Source organism: Adiantum capillus-veneris, chromosome 1, assembly GCF_014529385.1.
Source record: "Adiantum capillus-veneris isolate H3 chromosome 1, ASM1452938v2, whole genome shotgun sequence".
Taxonomy (NCBI): domain Eukaryota; kingdom Viridiplantae; phylum Streptophyta; class Polypodiopsida; order Polypodiales; family Pteridaceae; genus Adiantum; species Adiantum capillus-veneris.
In genome coordinates, this window is record NC_140931.1 from 78,522,542 (window position 1) to 78,543,429 (window position 20,888).

A 20,888-nucleotide genomic window follows, 5' to 3' on the forward strand; every position below is an offset into this window, starting at 1 on the left:
TTCCAAATGCTTAGGTCACAAGACAGAACCAAGCGAATAGGGTCCTTTGGAGATTCTTGGGGCCCCTACTCGCTTGGTTCTGACTCAAATAACGTCAACTCTTATGACATTAGCACACGGCACAGAACCAAGCGAATACGGTCCTTCAAAAATTCTTGGGGGCCCTACTCGCTTGGTTCTGACTCAACTAACATCACCTCTTATGACCTTAGCGCACGGGACATAACCCGTCGATAGGGCCCTTTGGTGATTCTTGGGGCCCCTACTCGCTTGGTTGTGACTCAACTAACGTCAACTCTTATGACATTAGCACACGGGACAGAACCAAGCGAATAGGGTCCTTCGGAAAGTCTTGGGGGCCCTACTCGCTTGGTTCTGACTCAACTAACGTCACCTCTCATGACATTAGTGTACGGGACAAAACCAAGCAAAATAGGACATTGAGGGGTACTCGAGGCTCAACATTCGCTTGGTTATGACACCAAATAGTTTTGGCTTGCTTTTTCTTTCATTCATGGGGATCATAGTCCTGGAGACAAACTTGAGCAAGGATACATGTGAAGAAAAACTATTCACATTCTTATATAACGCCCGTGCTCATCACCGTGCACCAGAACTATCCGGAATGTTCAATGCAGAGTTTTCTATACAGAGGATTATCAATTTCTCCTTTGAGTACCTACAAAACCATTTGCAGAAGTATGAGGTAGTCACTTGTGAAAATTCCATGACAGTTGATGGCATGAGATATGTGCACCTTGCCCACCTTGACCCTGACAAGAGTGCTTCTGAATCACTGTCTAGAAAAGTGTCCCTCCAATGCACTGCTTGTACAAGACAGGTGTATAAAGCACTTCAAAAGTGTCGCTTATTGGAATTCTACCATGGGTTTGTCTGTTACTTATACTTGCAGACGGATGGTGAGTCAGAGACTTCGCAGTCAACAACTTTCGGTAGTTGTCCATTGGCGCTGGAGGAAGAGGTAGAGGATGTGGAGGTGTAATTCAACCCAAAAGAAGAGCGGGTAGAGGTACTAAAGGAAACATTTGATGCGGGATTAACTCTTGTTTATCTTGCGGATGCAGCAATAGGGTGCAAGCAAGAAATCCCAAGTAAGGAAATGTATTTTCCTCTTAATTGTGCTCCTAGCTTTGCTATGGCGGGCGACACCCACTATGTTCTGCTCACAAATATCATGCATGAGCTCAATATATGGGAGGACTACTGCCTAGCGGCAATTGCAAATTTTTGGAGGCATACATGGGGTTTGTGGACGATGATGGAGTGGACCAGCATCTTATTGCTAACACAGCTGTCCGTGACTCATAGTTCACTTCAGGGTGGCAACTGATCAAAGATACGTTCAATGAAGCGAAGTTCGGAGAGGCCAATTTGCCAACAGATGAGCAGTTTAAATCGACAACAAAACAACTCATCTTGGAAAACATGGGTAGGCACGTGGCACCCAAAGATCAAGTAATGAATAGTCAGTCTATTCACTTGTGGGGGAGGTCGATGCTGGAAATGGACGAGAATTAGATGGTAACTTTTGTCGTGCATTCAAATGGTATTCAAGATGGCCCAGTGATAAAATATCATGATCATTTTTGCTGCCAAGTGCTAGTGTATGACGATAGTTTCCTTAGAAGAGCGGGAGGCTCACGGCAAGGGCTTGTCACTGAAGTCCAAGGCAAGGATGCGGTGTTGTCTCACTACATCGGGCGTTTCAACCACAAAAAGGTTTGTAGAAACAATTCAAGTACTTGGAAATTGCACTCATCTCACTTATGGCATATAAATTCATTGCAATTTTTATGTAGATCATAACATACCACAAGGAATACTCTGATGACAATGCAAAGTTCCCACTGTTTGCAATGAAAGTTATTACAAGATTGTGTGGTGGGCACCCCCTCCCACTAAACACAGAAAGACTAATTCTAATTGAGAAATAGTTTTCTCTACGCGTATTTGGCATTGGGTATGGGTGCCAAGCACTCAGAGCCCCCTGTTTCATGTCCTACACAGCTCAGGCTCTGGCTGCAAGGGTTGAAGATCCGGAAAGCTTAGATCCATACAACAAGTGGCTGTTTCTGAGGGAAAGAAGATGCTTGATGCCCGTGGGGATGCTGCCATCAATAGAGGAACGAGCTCATCTACAGAGCTTGCACATCGAAGAGGTACAAAGTGAGGAAGAAGGAGGTGCATCGAAGAGGATAAAAACGACGAGCTCAGGTCCATCTTCTCCCGCTCCTGACTCGTGATCGGCGCCACCTCGCATGGCGCTCCGCCGCATTCGAAGCTCCCCAAGCCATCTGTTTCTTCTCTTTGCGGATGTGTTGTAAAGACCGTGTAATTTCTGAACTCTTAAGAAGTTCCTTCTGCCTTGCTCTATGAATTAGTCGTCTATAAGTCCATTGGTAACTCTAATAGGCTATTGGCCTTTTCTTTTCTTCCCCCATGTCGAGTGTGCTTAAAATAACCTGTTCTTGCCATGTAGTGGGTTTTTTCCATGCCTTGTGTGGACCATATTGATAGTGAGCCATATGTCTTGACAAAATATAGACCATGGTTGAACAGTATGTGCTGCATTGAAATAAAACAAAATGGTTAGTAGAGTAAAATTTAAAGTTTTATTTTGTATACGTAGAATGCCAACCCACCATGTAATGTGTGATATGTTTCCCACCCCACCCTATAAGGTAAGCATCAGCCAAGTGATGTACCCTTAATGTCCATGCAAAACATATGTACAAGTAAACCACCTTTTCAATTATTCGACAGAGTGCATGAAGTGTACAGACATGAACTCTACTAAGAGGAATATCAAGCACTGTTTTAAAAGTTTTATCTTGAAGATGTCTGTTGGGAGCTCTAATCCATTGCACACTCTCAAGTGATTGTGCATCAGCCATGCAATATAAGCATGGATTTGCCACAGCTGCTCCGTGTGTTATGCTGTACATACACTTAAGAGTCTTTAAGTCACCTGCCATGTGCCATTCCACTGTGTAGTCACCAAATCCTTCCACTGAAAGAACGGCTCCATTTCTTTGTTCACTGATGATAGAAGGAATTTGTGTTTGACTAAAAACCCAATCGAGGATTTCAAAATTTTCCTTATCAACCTGCAGTGAAAAATGAAAACACAAAGTCAACAACCAAATAATCAATATTTTTGTTATCAGAGATTGAACGAAGCATACCTGAAATGATCCTAGAGTTAGAATGTTGTTTTCTGATTGCACGCTGAAGTATCGTGGATCCTCTTTCGTTATTGATGGATCCAGAGCTCTGTTCATGAGGGTAATGGTGACTCTCTCCAACTTCTTGTTCTTCAGGACCTCGCACTCATCGAGCTTCAAAACAAACTTGAGAACCCCACCGCATTCGTCTCGACGGATGTCAAAGAAGTGAACTGCATACCTTTGCAATGCTTCAAGATCGACGAAGAGGTTGTTGTGCTCGATAAACTGTACCTCTCTACCACCCTTGCCTAAGAACGTTGCTTCAATATGGAATGGTGACCCAAGTTTCTCAAACACCTCATCGTTTACGTGCCGACAAGCAGCCTTTACATGTGATGGCTTTGGTAGCAATGATCCTCTCTGTAGTTTATTTTGAGACTTTTTAGCTAATGCTTTGAAGAGTGCCATGTATCCCATCTGCGAGATGCCACTCTCATCAAGTATTGCTTGCACTTCCATTGGTTCCAGTTGATTCTCGTTCATGAAGGAGGTAAAGTAGCCTCCCTTTCAACTTACAAAATTTTTTCTGAGTTATCATCTCTTCAACTACTTCTTTTGGAAATCGACGGCTGTAATGCACTCCGGCAGTGAAGCCTGCACTGTTCGAGTTTGGATGCAGTAAAGACCTGCCAAAAAAGCACAATGCGTTATGATCATGTATAGGAAAGTAAGTGTATCCATTTTTTAATGAAGCACATTGAAGAAACAAACTTCGGGTTACCTTAAAACTTGTATTTGTTTTTTCAGGCCACCACTACCAACCTTCATGTTCTCAATGTTGCACAGATCTCGTTTTCTTTTTAGACTACCAAGCACGGTGTCTTTCTCTTGCAAACTTGTGATCTTGTTCTCAAGGCCTTGGATTGTCTCTTTGTTTGATGAAATCTTTTGAGAGCATGCTTCATTAAGTTTCTTCAGTTGCATGTTCTCCATTGCCAGGAAGTTTCTTTGCCTTTCCGCATTCAATCCTCTCAATTCCAAATGTTCAGTGTATCCCAATAGCCCATCCTTGCCATCGCCAGTGAAATGTAAGAGGTTAGTGATATTAGCAAAGGGAGGTGGCGCATTTGTCGTAGGATCCTTTGGATAAATAGACCCATCGGTCCATAAATCCAAATGATGTTCCTTGTTTGTCCTTCTAAGTTCTTTCTCCCGTTGAGATAAGAAAGACTCCCTCCTACGTTTATGCAATGGTGCGTACTCTTGCAATACATTAGCATGAATATGATGTGTGTTCTTTATTTGGGTAAGTGTTAAAGATGAAGGGGCTGAGGATTGTAAGTTCAAATTAGTGTTTTCATAAGGAAAAGATGCGTTCTCCATTTTTAGAGTTGATAGAGAAGAAGACGGAGAAATGTCTCAGGTTTTGGGAGGGAAAGCCATATTCTCAAGTTTAGAGTTGATAGAGTTCGTGTGGCTTATGTTTCTGGAGGGAACGCTTGTAAGTTGGCATTTCAAATCATTAGTCATATGGTTAGTTGGATTCCTGACAAGAGAACGAAGGATAAGAATGATAAAGATGGCAGCTACCTACCAAAGAATGTCATTTTGGCCTTTTGTTGCGAAGAAAAGTATCACATAAAATGCACAATTGAACATTTTAATTTTCTCTCTCTAAGCCGACGTGGCACTTCTTACAGGGCCCAAAAGTGAGTCCAACTTTCTCCTAATGTCTCAGTGGCATCAACATTCTTTGCCCTACCCTCTGATAAAGGTGGAGCTACTGCAAGTAAAAGAGAGACTTACAAGGATATGCAAGAAGAAGGGTCAGATTCTCTCCACCCTAAAAGGAGGAAGAACTGGCTCAACAAAAACTCAAGGATCTTATCTTGTTTACAAGGGCACCTGCATCAATACAGAAGGATCCAACATTCTGTCATGTACCAAGGGTAAGGACATGGCTAGTACATGAAGCATTAAAGAAGAAGAGACCAACTTGGCTCTGTTAAGTATGGAGCCTGATTTACCCTTGTAATTTTTTGTGGTGAAAGCGCACATTTGTAAGGCCCCCATTATGAGGAGAAGCCATCGTGCGTGAAGGAAAATCACTCACCGGAAACCAAAATTTTCACGGACAAGAATCAGGGGCAACTTTAAAGGCCTCGGGGGCGGAGGCCCCCAGAGACTTTTTTTTCGCCGGAATATTATGGCCGGACGGCGGCCGGAAAGTGGTCAGAAAACAACCGGTCGGTTGGCCGGTGGCCGGTGGTCGGAAGTCAATGGCCGGTGGCCGGTGGCCGAATTCAAAAGCGGACTTGTCTTCTCAAGGGCGGCCACACATGGGCGGATTGGAGGGTCCGATTTGGACTTATTCGCACAAGGGCGGCTTCACATGGCTGTCTCTCATAAGGCGGCTTCACATGGCAGCCCTTTTGGCCTATAAAAGGAGGCCATTTCTACACATATTTCATAGTGTGAAGTTGATGCAACAAGGTGAGTGTGAGGTGGTGAGAGTGAAGCAAGGCGGGAGCTCCATTAAGGGTATAATCCCTTTGTAAACTACTTCTTGTTTTGAAGTACTAAAGCCATTGAGTGGCTGCTTTCCTGTGGACGTAGCCCACATTGGGTGAACCACGTATATCGTGTGTACTCTCTCTCTCTCTCTCTACTCTATAATCTCGTGTATGTAAATCTGTCTCTCTCCATTAAGTAATCTACTCAATTATCTATTTAGCTACGTCTTATTTCCTAACAACTGGTATCAGAGCAAGGTTTGCTTGTAGCTAAATTATCTCAAGGAAAGATTTCCTTGAATTGAGTGGGAGTTATGGCGGAGGAAGGGAAGCTCAAGATTGATAAGTTCAACGGCAAAAACTACCAACATTGGAAGATGCAGATTGAAGACTATCTCTACCAGAAGGACCTCTATTTGCCACTAGGCAGTCTTGCGAAGAAGCCCGCAACAATGGCAGATGAAGCATGGATTGTCCTTGATCGAAAGGCACTCGGAACAATCCGGTTAAGCTTTGCGTCAACGGTGGCCTTCAATGTTTTGGAGATGAAGACCACACAGGACTTGATGAAGTCACTTGACGACTTCTACGAGAAACCATCGGCATCCAATAAGGTATTTCTTATGAAGCGCTTGCTCAATCTAAAGATGGCAGAGAATGATTCAATTGCAGAACACCTAAATGACTTTAACACAAACATAAGTCAACTTCGATCAGTGAAAATCAATTTCGATGACGAAGTGCGAGCTCTCCTTATACTATCATCTCTATCGGATAGTTGGGACAGCCTTGTGATGGCTGTAAGTAATTCTATCTCTGGCACAAGTACTCTTAAGTTTGATGATGTTGTGGGTGTTCTCCTAAGCGAGGAAATGCGAAGGAGAAGCACAGGAGAATCATCAAGTGCTGCACTATCAATGGAAACAAGAGGAAGGCCTAAGGAGAGGTTCAAAAACCAAAAGGGTCTTGATCGCTCAAGGCGGAGCAAGTCACGCAAAAAGTCAGTTCTTGAATGTTGGAACTGCGGCAAGAAGGGCCACGTCAAGAAGGATTGCTGGTCCAAGAAGAAGAAGGAGACAGAGTCTCAAGACAACAAGCCAACATCGGAGGCCAATGTGGCAGGTAAAGTAGAGCAAGATGCTCTAATTCTCTCATTAGACAATGTGTCTAATTCCTGGATAGTAGATTCCAGGGCTTCATTCCATGCGACACCACACAAGCAACATTTCCAAGACTACACCAAAGGTAATTTTGGGTATGTATACTTGGGAGATGATGAAGCTTGTGAGATTGTTGGCAAAGGTACAGTTTCTGTCAAAACTGCTAACGGAAATGAATGGAAGCTTAAAGATGTTAGGCATGTTCCTTCTCTTCGCAAAAATTTGATCTCTACAGGACAATTGGACGATGAAGGTCACAACATTGCATTCGGAAACAAACGGTGGAAGATCTCAAAGGGATCTTTGGTGGTTGCCAAGGGTGAAAAAGTCGGTACACTTTACTTGTGTACTGTTAGCACGCAACCTTCAGCTTGTGCAGCAACTACAAAAGTTGACAGTGCGGTGTGGCACTACCGACTTGGGCATATGAGTGCCAAAGGAATGCAAATCCTTCAAACAAAGAAGCTTCTACCAGGTTTGAAAGAAGTGGACTTAGAGTTCTGTGAAGATTGTGTTTATGGTAAACAAAAGAGGGTAAAATTTCAAAAATCAGGAAATGAAAGAAAAAATAAAAAACTTGAGTTGGTTCATTCTGATGTTTGGGGTCCTGCAAGTACACCTTCACTTGGTGGCTCATTGTACTATGTAACATTCATAGACGATGCAACTAGAAAAACATGGGTTTATGTCATGAAGAATAAATCCGATGTATTTTCCATATTTCAAAGGTGGAAAGCCTTTGTGGAGAATGAAACAGGTACCAAGGTTAAATGCCTCAGATCTGACAATGGAGGCGAATATTGCAGCCAAGCTTTTGAAAGCTTTTGTGCTAGCAATGGCATTCGGAGGCAAAGGACAACCTCAAGGACACCTCCATAAAATGGGATTTCAAAAAGGATGAACAAGACAACCATGGAACGAGCACGAAGCATGCGGCTACATGCAGGCCTACCGCTTGAGGTTTGGGCAGAAGCTGTAAGTACGTCTGTGTACTTAATCAATCGGTCACCCTCAACGGCATTGGATGGGGGAGTTCCAGAAGAGGCATGGACAGGTAAACCGGTGAATTATGCATTTCTCAAAGTGTTTGGGTGTGAGGCTTTCATGCACATAGATAGAATCCTAAGATCAAAGCTAGATGCAAAGTCCAAAAAGTGTTTCTTCATTGGCTATGGAGAAGGAGACTTTGGGTATCGCCTATGGAATCCTGAAGATGGTAAAATCTTAAGGAGTAGGGATGTAATTTTTAACGAACAAAATATGTACAAAGATTACTTGGAAAGAAAACAAACAAAAGAAACAGGTGATGAGTACATGGAGCTTGAGGACAGTGAAGACTCAAGGACTGCAAATGGTGACAATGTGCAACAACGTCAACCAAATGAGGGGCCTCAACCTATTCCCCGAAGATCTACAAGAGCAAGTAGACCTCCAGAAAGGTTTGTTCCTTCCTTCAACCATCTCTTGATCTCAGATTCTCGAGAGCCAGAATCATATGAAGAAGCTATGCAACATGAATCCAAAGAAGAATGGACGAAGAGCATGCAAGTGGAGATGGAATCACTACATCGCAACCAAACATGGGAGTTGGTTGAGTTTCCTAAAGGTAAGCGGGCACTTCAAAACAAATGGGTGTACAAACTAAAGGAAGAAGAAGGTGGGAAGAAAAGGTACAAGTCTAGGCTTGTGGTAAAAGGTTTTTCTCAAAAGAAAGGTATTGACTTCAATGAAATATTTTCTCATGTTGTAAAAATGAACTCAATTAGGCTTGTCTTAAGCCTTGTGGCTGCTCATGATCTAAATCTCGAGCAAATGGATGTAAATACGGCATTCCCTCACGGTGACTTAGAGGAGGAAATCTACATGCTTCAACCAAAGGGGTATGAAGTAAAAGGTAAGGAGAAAATGGTTTGCAGATTAAAGAACAGCTTGTATGGTTTAAAGCAAGCATCAAGACAATGGTACTTGAAGTTTGATCGATGGATGTTGGATCATGGATTCACAAGATGCAACTCGGATCACTGCGTCTACACGGAGAATTTGGGAGATGGGAAATTCATCATCCTAATGTTGTATGTTGATGACATGTTGATTGCAAGTGCTAACATGCAGGACATCAAAGACCTAAAAGAGGAGCTGTCCGAATCTTTTTCAATGAAAGATTTAGGTGCTGCAAAGAGGATACTTGGTATGAAAATATCAAGGGACAGGACGAAGAAGACAATAAAGCTATCTCAAGAAGATTACATCAAGAAGGTACTAGAAAGGTTTGCAATGCAAAATGCAAAACCAGTTTCTACACCTTTGGCTGGTCATTTTAATCTAACGAAGGATATGTGTCCAAAGACACAAGAGGAGATAGTCCATATGCTGCAGCGGTAGGTTCTCTAATGTATGCTATGGTCTGGACAAGGCCAGACATTGCACATGCAGTGGGAGTTGTGAGTAGATTCATCGAAAACCCAGGTAAAGAGCATTGGCAAGCTGTGAAGTGGATACTTAGGTATCTAAAAGGGACAACAACAAATGCTTTGTATTTTGGAGGAACTGATATTTTTCTAGAAGGGTATGCAGATGCAGATATGGCAGGTGACAAAGATACTCGAAGGAGCACTACTGGCTATGTGTTCACGGTTGGAGGCACAGTAGTAAGCTGGGCTTCAAAGCTGCAGAAAGTGGTTTCACTTTCTACCACGGAAGCAGAGTATGTAGCAATGACGGAGGCAAGCAAAGAAATTCTGTGGCTTCACAGATTCTTAGAAGAGCTTGGATTCAAACAAGACAATTGTGTCTTGTACAGTGATAGCCAAAGCGCTATCCATCTTGCGAAGAACTCAGCCTTTCATTCAAGGACAAAGCACATTGAGGTGAGATATCACTTCATACGCACTCTTTTGGAAGAGGGACAACTAAAGCTAGGAAAGGTGCATACAAGTGAAAATCCTGCAGACATGTTTACAAAGGTGGTCAACAAGGAGAAGTTGAGCTTTTGCTCATCTTCAATCGGCATTCAAGGATAAGAAGCCAGAATGGAAAGCAGTCACAGGTTTGGTTTGGAGATCAGTCTCCAAGTGGGAGATTGTTAAGTATGGAGCCTGATTTACCCTTGTAATTTTTTGTGGTGAAAGCGCACATTTGTAAGGCCCCCATTATGAGGAGAAGCCATCGTGCGTGAAGGAAAATCACTCACCGGAAACCAAAATTTTCACGGACAAGAATCAGGGGCAACTTTAAAGGCCTCGGGGACGGAGGCCCCCTGAGACTTTTTTTTCGCCGGAATATTATGGCCGGACGGCGACCGAAAAGTGGTCAGAAAACAACCGGTCGGTTGGCCGGTGGCCAATAATCAATGGCCGATGGCCGGTGGTCGGAAGTCAATGGCCGGTGGCCGGTGGTCCAAAGTCAATGGCCGGTGGCCGGTGGCCGAATTCAAAAGCGGACTTGTCTTCTCAAGGGCAGCCACACATGGGCGGATTGGAGGGTCCGATTTGGACTTATTCGCACAAGGGCGGCTTCACATGGCTGTCTCTCATAAGAGAGGGCAGCCCTTTTGGCCTATAAAAGGAGGCCATTTCTACACATATTTCATAGTGTGAAGTTGATGCAACAAGGTGAGTGTGAGGTGGTGAGAGTGAAGCACATGGAGCAGCGCATGGGCTGGCATACCTTCATCAGGTCTATGATCCCCATGTTGTGCATAGGGATATCAATGTCATAAATATACTGCTAGATGAGAAATTCCAATCTCATTTAGCATATTTTGGGTCTACAAGGTTGATGATGTCAACAGATACACATGTGACAATAGAGGTGGTCGATACATATCCCTCCAAAGTATTTTCATGCATTGAATGCAAAGAGGAGATATTTACAGCTTTGGTGTAGTTCTCTTAGACCTACTTTACAAGGAGGAGGCCTATGGATATCTGTAAAGGAAAAGGGGTTGGTGACCTTGTTCAATGGGTGGTTCAATGGCAAAGCATTGGCAGAGCATAGGAAATATTTGATGCTTCTCTGTTGGAACAAGGGCTTGAAGATCATATGCTACAAGTCCTAAATCTTTGATACTTCTCTGTTGGAACAAGGGCTTGAAGAGCATATGCTACAAGTCCTAGATGTGGCTTGCCCATGTATAAGCCTAGATCGTGCTACAAGGCCCACCATAGGGGATGTGGTCAATTCGTTGGATCAAATTGGGTTGGAAAGAGATTCCATGAAGCTAGAGTGCTAAGCTTTTCTATTGGCTTCACCTTCTTTGCCAATTTTGCATGATGAGGCTCCTAGGACATTAGGGAAAAAAATCAAGGAGAGTCAGGTTTTTTGTACCTCCCCAAGATTTTTGTTTTACCCTCACTCTCCTCATATGCCTCCCCTTCTAGAAGGAAGAATCCGGCAGTCCCATCTTTTAGAGGATTCCATATGCTCGTTATCTCATGATGTACCCACTCTCTTCATGGTAGTAATTACCTTGAAAGTGTCCACTTTCTTGGATTTATCTACTATATTGGGTGTGAGTAATGGCCAGGATCACACTCATTTTTGTCTTCATTGCGTCCACTAAGATATACCCATAATCTATGGTATTCCCGGTGGCTTGGCTATGCCTAGTGACAAAGCTGAAATATGTGACAAATAGGAGATCTCATTTATTTTTTAACATGTAAGATCCAAGCAACTACCATTATCCAAGCCACTAGGCACAAACAAGACTGTAGGTACATCCAAGATAGTGGATGTATCCAAGTGGGTTGCATCCAAGCTAGTAGACACATCACTAGCTTGCATGTAGCCATTATCTTGGATGTACCCTTTGTCTTGGGGTGTGGACAATCGCTTGAATAAGCCCACTGGCTTGGATCTCACTAACTTTGGTTTATCCACATTGTTTTGGTCCGCAATGGATTGTATACCACTTGTTTGTATGTGTCCATTAACTTGGATTTGCCACTATCTTGGGAGTGCCCTATACAAGCCATTGTTGATGAAACAATGTGAGTAAATCAATGTTAATGGAATACAAGCCAATAGGTTTATTGTGCACTAGCAGATCTCCACATGCAATGATTTAGTGAGCCCGTAAGACTCAAGTGGGTGAGCTAGTGAGTCCACACAACATGAGAGGAAGCCACCATCTGTTTGGTCAATTTTGCACCAAGAGACCGCAACGGCAATAGCAAGTGAACCAAACTATACACATCTTGGGAGGGTATAGAGGATCATCATTAGGGAGTTGGAAAGGCACATGTGCAGAGCATTATGAAGTGTTTTATCACCATATGACAATTTGGTTGGACTTCACAGTTGGATCTCAGCCCATTGGTGTCATTGTCGATCATGTCCTTTTGACTTTGACCATCACTTTTTCATTTACCACAATTCAAAGGATAGGAGTGAAGTCCTTTTCGGTAGAGAGACCCTCTCTATGTCACCCGGGAAAAGAGTAGACTTAAGGAGAGGCTTACTTCTATAAAAGGATCTTGAGATTGTTGAATGAAGACGTTGTTGAAGGGCTCTTTTCATGTGATACAATGTAAAGTGCATGATACAGATGCTTAGCATATATGGTGAATGTTTGCACAAGTAGTTAGAGAAAATCATAGAGGATGTTTGTGTACAATTTTTGTTCTCTTAAATTCAAACTTGATTGAGTATGTTGCACCAATCAACAAAAAGATCAACAAGCCTATAAAGATGCCCATTCCTTGCAAGATTCCCAAGTGATCACTTTTAAAGGGGGCAGTGTTGCCTATGTTTTTGCTATAAAAAAAAGTCTAAAGCTTTTTATGGCTCTACCCATGTAGGTGGACATACCATGAAATATTTGTTGACTGTTATTCTGTTGGGTGGGGAGGTTCACTGGAAACATCTACCTTCCTAGGTATATCATGATCCGCACTTGAGGAACAGAACTGTAGGGCATGTCCATGAAGAGAGAGTTTCTATCTTGGCTCCTCTATAAATGTGAGGTTGTGGTTTTGTGCCAATAATAGTCGAAAAAAATGCAAGGCCAAAGGGGTTTATGGCAACTCTTAGATTGTGATGGCGGTTGTGAAACTCTTGGATTGTATCATATCTTTTCAGTGTTTGCCACCAATGCTCTATTCTTTGCTAGTGTGGTGGTATTGGTTTTCATCATGTTATGACAAGGCTAAGAATCTATGCCTCATAAACTCAAGTCATGGTTGCAACCAAGTGGAGCTTGGTTTTCACTTGTAAGCATGAAGCTTGTTTTTTGGTCCCTTGCCATGGGCATTCAAAATCAATTATTGCTCTGGTTTGCTTTAGGTGGTTTTTGGTCTCGTCTTAAGCATATCCTTGAGACACATCAATGGAGGATAAGCATTAAGGAATATTGCTATTTCTCTCTCTCTCTCTCTCTCTCTCTCTCTCTCTCTCTCTCTCTCTCTCTCTCTCTCTCTCTCCATGAGCACTTGTTCAAGGGAATGTATTATATTTTCTTGTATATTTTGTATATATATTAAATGTATATTGGAATGTTTGAGTTTATTTGGATGTATATCCAAATATATACACAATCATCTAAATATACATCCAAACAAACACAAATATATACACAATGATCATCTAAATATACATCCAAATAAACACAAATATTCCAAATATATACACAATCATCTTTTTGGAATATACATACAAATAATCACAAATATTCCAAATATATACATAATCATCTTTTTGATATTTGTGTTTATTTGGATGTATATTTAGATGCTTGTGTATATATTTGGATATACATCCAAACTTACACAAATACTTTGATATACATTTAAATATATACAAAATATACAAGCAAATATAATACATCCTCTTGAACATGCGCTCACGTTGAGAGAGAGAGAGAGAGAGAGAGAGAGAGAGAGAGAGAGAGAGAGAGAGAGAGAGAGAGAGAGAGAGAGAGAGAGAGAGAGAGAGAGAGAGAGAAACAGAGAGGGGGGGGGGGGGGGGAATCCTCTGTATGGGCCATGAGGACCTCTCAAAGCCAAAGGAGTGCTCAATTTGACCAAAAATAGCATACAAAAGGTAAAAGTCTCCATTTTACACAAGGTTAAAAAAATCTCCAAACAACGAGACCATTTTTCTATTAAACATCAATGAGTTATTGAACAAAGTCTATGGTTGTTGTAGCCCCAAAAATTGTTGGAATTAGGGTTGGAGAGAAACATACACAGCTTCGAGAAGACGAAGGAAGCTCAAGGAACACAATAGAGAGTGTGTTACTCAGTGTGCAATGGAAAGATGGATAGCCCTAGAGTGATGGGCGTATATACAATGCACGGGGAGAAAAACCTCCTAAAGAGGGAAAAAATGCCCCGGCGGTCCTAGTGTGTTCACACACATCACTACCACATATATATGGTAACAAATCCCCCCTGGAGTGATGCGGTGAATGAGAACTGGCACATGAGTAAAGGGAAGTGTCATGCCCTAAGGACATGATCAGTCCACAAAGGGGAGTAAGCCCAAAGCTTCGAGGAAATCTTGGAGCTTCTCACAAGACAATGCCTTTGTGAAAAGATCTGCAAGGTTGTCCTATGTTGGCACATAAGACAAGCTGATCTCTCCTGCTGAGAGCCTCTCCCTAACATAGTGGTAATGCACCTAAATGTGCTTTGTGCGAGCATGAAAAACTGGGTTCCTTTCAACTGCCAATGCGCTTTGACTGTCAGTGTAGATAGTGTTGGCAGTGTCCTATCCGGCACCTAAATCATCCATAAGGCGTCTAAGCCATACACACTCAACCGTAGTTGTATAGACTGCCTTGTACTCAGCCTCACAACTCGAAGTGGCCACACTAGGATTCTTCTTGCTCAACCATGATATACATGAACTACCAAGTATTAAACAAAAACCACTTGTGGGCACTCGCGTGTCAAAACAACTAGCCCAATCTGAGTCCGAAAAATCATGTAAGTCTAGTGGAAATGATCCCCCCTTGGGATAAAACAAGCCAAGATGTAAAGTGCCACTAAGGTAGCGGAAAATCCTCTTGATAGCCTGCCAATGCTTAGACTGTGGGCTATGCATAAATTTACTGACCTATGAGACTGTAAAATGAATATCCGGCCTCATGTTGCATACATAAATGAGGCAGCCAACAACAGTTTGATAAAGAGTGACATCAGCAGGATCGCCAGCATCATGTAGACTCAACTTCAAACCTGTTTCCATGGGAGTGGCAATAGGCTTGCAATGTTCAAGTCCAAACTTACATAGCAATGTCTCTATGTAACTTTTCTGACACAAGGCAATACCACCATCACACTCTTTAAACAGTATACCCAAGTAATGATGCAATAGCCCCAAATCTTTCATCTTGAAAGTAGCATTTAAATCAGCCTTAAATTTAGCAATATGTCTCTCATTTGGTCCAGTGATCAGCAAATCGTCGACATAAAGAACCACAATGAGAAGTACATCACCCTCATGCTTTACATACAATGTGCTTTCTGTTGGACTATTACGAAAGCCTCGTTTGACCAAATGAATGTCACCTTTCTCATACCAAGCACGAGGAGATTGCGTCAACCCATACAAAGCCCTCTTACATTTGCACACTTTGTTCCCTTGTCCTTTTATGACAAAACCGTGAGGCTGCGTTACATATACTTCCTCAAATATGTCACCAGTCAAGAAACCAGTAACAATGTCTGATTGATGTATATGCCAACCAAAATGAGCTGCCAATGCACATAGAAAATGCACAATAGTCATACAACAAGTGGGAGCAAAGTTCTCTTCATAATCTATGCCTTTTTGCTGTGCATAACCCTTTGCAACAAGTTGAGCCTTATGGCGATCGATCTCACCATCCGGCTTGCATTTCAACTTGTAAACCCACTTCGTATCAATGGCCTTTTTGCCAGGAGGCAATTCACATAAAGTCCATCTGTCATTTTCTATAAGTGCATCATATTTTGATTGCATGGCAGCCATCCCAATTTTTTTAATTTTGTGCTTCATCAAAAGATAGAGGCCCATCAACATCATGTAAGCTAGACACAGCCAAAGCATAACAATCTGATGCATAAGATGGATGGTGAGAGCCTAAATGAGTATGACTAGACAAAGGTGCATCCAATTTACTGTCACGCAAAGTGTGCACCAGCCATTTTTCCATACCTCTAGCCTACTCATTTTGAGCACTTTTCTCATCATGTACATCATGTACATCTGCATCAGTTATAGGCATATCTGTAACATTTTCAGCAACCCCCATAGGTTGTACATTTGCCTCATTGGAATTTACATTCGAACTTCCACCACTGAAAAGAGGCAACAAAAAGTGTCATAAATGTCCTGTGAGCTTACATTACTGTCTCTAGTACATGACAGCAAGGACTGAACCAAATGTTCCACAAACACTACATCCCATGAAACCAGAATACGCTTTGTTTGCGAATGATACAACCTGTAACCTTTGCTTTCAGCACTGTAACCAACAAAAATACATTTGACAGCCTTATCATCCAATTTTCTACGTTGTGTTTGTGGCACCAAAGCATATGGCAAACAGCCAAAAACACGCATGTGCTCAATAGAAGGCTTTCTATCATGCCATGCTTCATATGGAGTAGTGGACTGCAAAGCTTTCGTAGGACACTTGTTTAGTACATAAGTGGTACACATGATGGCCTCAAGCCAAAAAAGAATGTAGCAAAGCTTGATTTTTGACCATACATCATGCCATTTCCGTAAGTGATCTATTTTTCCTCTCAACAACACCACTTTATTGAGGTGTATAAGGCACTGTACATTAGTATTTTATCCCATGACTAGCCAGAAATGCATTAAATTCATGAGACATATACTCCCTCCCTCGATCGGAACGGAGGGTGCCCATAGTACATTTCGATACATTTTCAGCCATAGCCAAAAAAAAATTGAAGCACATAAAAACTTCGGACTTCCCTTTAAGAGGAAATACCCATGCATACATGGAGTAATCATCAATGAAAGTCACGATGTAAAGGTAATTTCCCAAGGACGGAGTTTGCATGGGCCCACAAACATCACTATGCACAAGATGCAACTTGCATGTGGCCCGAACTGAACCATCCTTTGGAAACTTAGAACACTGCATGTTACCCAAAATACAGCCTTCACAAAAATGTTTGACAGGTGCTTCAAAAGGTGGCAAAGAAGCAACCATATCAGATTTCTGCAAACGCAGCAAACTGGTAAAATTTAGATGACCAAAACGTCCATGCCAAAGTTTAGCATCTGAAATAGCCCTTGAATCTGCAACTGCATTTGCAAAATTTTGTCCACACTTGTCATAAAAAGTGAGCTTATACAGCCCATGGCACAAAAAGCCAAATGCAACAAGTCCATCACCGAAACTGAGATCATGAACTGTACGTCTGTCATCCACAAATTTGACTACAATTCCAAGTCTAGGTAGTCCGGATACAGACAAGAGATTCTTCTTGATCCCAGGTACATAAAATGCATCAACAAGTGTGAAAGAACTGCCATTAGCAGCAATAACCACAATCTTTCCAACTCCTTGAACCGGATAAGAGGCATTGTTGGTACAAGTGACTGAATTCCCATGAGGGACAAACTCGAGAGAGGTGAACAATTCACAATGTGAGGTAATGTGCTTTGTAGCACCACTGTCGAAATACCACGCATGTGAATCTGCAGCAAACAACTGACAAGCATGCATCATGGACAACAGGATTGTAAGTGTACTCTGTGCTAAAAGCCTATTCTGCATCAACATTAGCATTACAGTCTCCTGTTACAAAAGACTCAACAACGGCTGCATTCGTAGTGGAACCAGCATTTGCAGTGGAACCACCCTCTTTCTTCTTAGCCTCTTTTGCCTTCAACTTAGGACACTGCTTGATCAAGTGATCATTTGCTTTACAATAATGGCAATGCATCTTCTTTTTGCCCTTATCACCAGAATTGCCAGACAAAGTGCTGCCAGCAGAAGCATTAGGAACATAAGTTTTGCCACTCATCGCAGGAGAACCATAACAAGTGGCTGCATTGCTGTTACCACCCTTTCATTGAGAAGCAATAAAAGCCTGTTCAACTGCACGCTTTCTAGTCCTGTTTTTTCTAGAAAGTGACTCTTGCAACAGCAATGTGCATAATGCATGAAACTTGACAACTTCTGGATTTCCTTGGGTCATAAGTCTCCAAGTACTAGCGAAAGTCTGGTAAGAATCTGGTAAGGCATCAAGAACAGTCTGCACAAGGGAACTGTCTGAAATGACTTCACCTACAGAAATAAGTTGCTCATTGATATCCTTGACACCAGCAAGAAAAGTGTCCATATCATCTTCCTCATGCATAATCTTCGACTCCAGCTCGACTCCAGCTCTTTACGCAACAAAGCAATTTTAGCCTCATTACGGCTTGCATAAAGACCTGCTAGAATATCCCAAGCCTGTTTTGCAGATTTTGTTGAACGGATGTGAGGAACAATGGTGCACTTCACAGACAACACAATCAATGCATGAGCATGCGTATCCTTTGCATCCCAACGAGCTTGTTCTTCCATAGGTAAAACAACTCTAATAGCAGCAATCCTTGCAGCAAGACCTGCAACATCCTCAACATCTCCTACATCCTCAGAACCAAGACGTACATCAATGCCCTGCACAATATTCCAGATGCCCTTTGACACAAGAACGTGTTGCATCATATAAGCCCACATAGGGTAATTGTCCCCATCCAACCTGTCCTCAGCAGCAAACATCTTGAAGACATCTGTGTTGTTGTCAGCCAGGGTATATGCTGCACCTGATGTGAAAACTGCCCGAAAATAGGAGAAACGGAACGGGTCCAACACGTGCTATATAGCACAAACCATAGAAGATTGTAAGGCACCTGTTATGCATAAAATGGCACTGAAAGAAATTCAGCAGAAAATGACAAAATAGCTTGTGCAGTACTGCATGTAGTGGAAACGGAGGCCGAAATGAGCCCGAATCAGAAATCTGAGCAGACTGGGCTCCACCAAACCTCACTGTAATTGGAGAAAGTGAGCAAGCGTGTGTTGGAGCAGCTGGCGACTAAGCCCGGGAGGACGTAACTTGCTCTGATACCAATTGTTGGAATTAGGGTTGCAAAGAAACACACAAAGCTTGGAGAAGACGAAGGAAGCTCAAGGCACACAATAGAGAGTGTGTTACTTAGTGTGCAATGGAAAGATGGATAGCCCTAGAGTGATGGGCATATATACAATTCACAGGGAAAAAACCTCCTAAAGAGGGAAAAAATGCCCCGGCGGTCCTAGTGTGTTCACACACATCACTACCACATGTATATGGTAACAAAAATTTTCTTTGAATATTGAATTAAGTACAAAAAATGCATTTTTTGCATTTTGTTGAACTCTTGGCTTCCAGATACTCAAAAACACACCACCGTACGTAATATTCATCCACCTTCAAGATGTACACATCATAATCTTCAAGTGCTAGATGATCCCAATCAATATTTGAGGTGTGCAGATCATACTCTTCAAGCGCTAATAGTAGATGATCCCAATCACCGTGTCGATCATACTTATCGAGCATGTGCATGTCGGCACTGTCATACTTAGGTCTATCTACAAAAGATGTGAAAAGGTCTTGTTCATATAATGAGAAAACACAAGGACCAATTTACAAATGTAATGAAAGGGTTGCCTAAATAAATCTCCAAAGCTAAGGCAACAATGGAGACTACTCAAAATTAGTCCTACCCTCAACGATGTGAAAAGGACTTCTTCATGTAATGCAAAAACATAAGTACCAATTTACAAATGTAATGAAAGGGTTGCCTTTTTTTTCAAAAATCACAATTGTGAGTGGATGTATTAAAATGTCACCGAGAAAAATAAAAATCAGCCTCAAGCTCGTGTTGAGCCTTGACGGACAGAAGGTTACATCAAAGCTTAGTCAAAAGTACCTAGTCGCACATTGTTGCCAAGTGTCCAATCCTTTACATGGCAAGGCTTGACCGGATGGCAAAGATTGCCTAAATAAATATTTAAAGCAAAGGAGCAATGGAGACCTACTTAAAATTAGTCATACCCTCAATGATGGTGCCAAACGAGGGCAAAACAGCAACAAAGCCCAAGATTTCAGCATCCAACAAACTAGAGGATTTTGAACTTGAACACATTAAGTTTTGCATGGATGTAATACTTGAACCTAGGTACTCTTAATCTAAAATATGCGACTTGATTGCGATAAGGCTGAAAATTGATGGTGAGGATGGTGCTGAAAATGTTGGGTTGAACGCTAAAAACAGTGATGAAGATGGGTTGAAAACGTTGGCCTGCTAGCTTGGAATCTGCTAACGCTGGGGTGCTGAAGGTACTCATATTGCGGATACTGCTGAAGGTACTCGTGTTGGGCAGCTATGGTGGATGCCACCTTGGGCAAACCATGGCAACAGCGAGAAGGTGCAGAAGAACGAGATGGAGAAGAGATTAAGAGAGTCGACACAAAAAGTAAACCACAAGCTTTGATTGATAGTTCTTTTGTGTAAATAACCTTACATATATGTAACCAAACTTGCCATGCAACACTTGACTTTCCACTTAACCTACACTTCATGCTATAAGGGATTGTGCCCACAGGCTAAGACACCACTAAACCCAGGCTTGCATACCCAACAACCCCCCTCAAGCCCAAACCACTGACAATGGACTCGAGATAGACAAACCAAGGCAGAGTTCATTCACCTGAAACCATGAGTAGAAGCCCCCCCCCCCCCCCCCCCCCCCCCCCCCCCCCCCCTCTTTGACTATAGCATAGGTGTGTGTGTGTTTCCCTCAACAAACCATCAGTGTGAGACATACAGGACCTGCCCAAACAACAAAGGGGCGGTCTTACCACTTTTTATGTGGCACTGTCTATAACCCGTACAATTTTGACACGATAATAACTAACAACTAACAACCGAAAACAAACCTATGACACGGAACATGTAAAAAATAGGTTTTGAATGAGTCCATGAGTTTACTCTTAGAGACATCATTATAACCTTGGCAATATTTC

At 42.3% G+C, this 20,888-nt stretch overlaps 1 pseudogene; it reads left to right on the forward strand.

Annotated features, from left to right (window-relative positions):
- The window catches only part of LOC147465022 (uncharacterized), a 112,115-nt pseudogene extending 91,739 nt beyond the window's left edge, over positions 1-20,376 (forward strand).
- Positions 20,377-20,888: the final 512 nt, after the last annotated feature.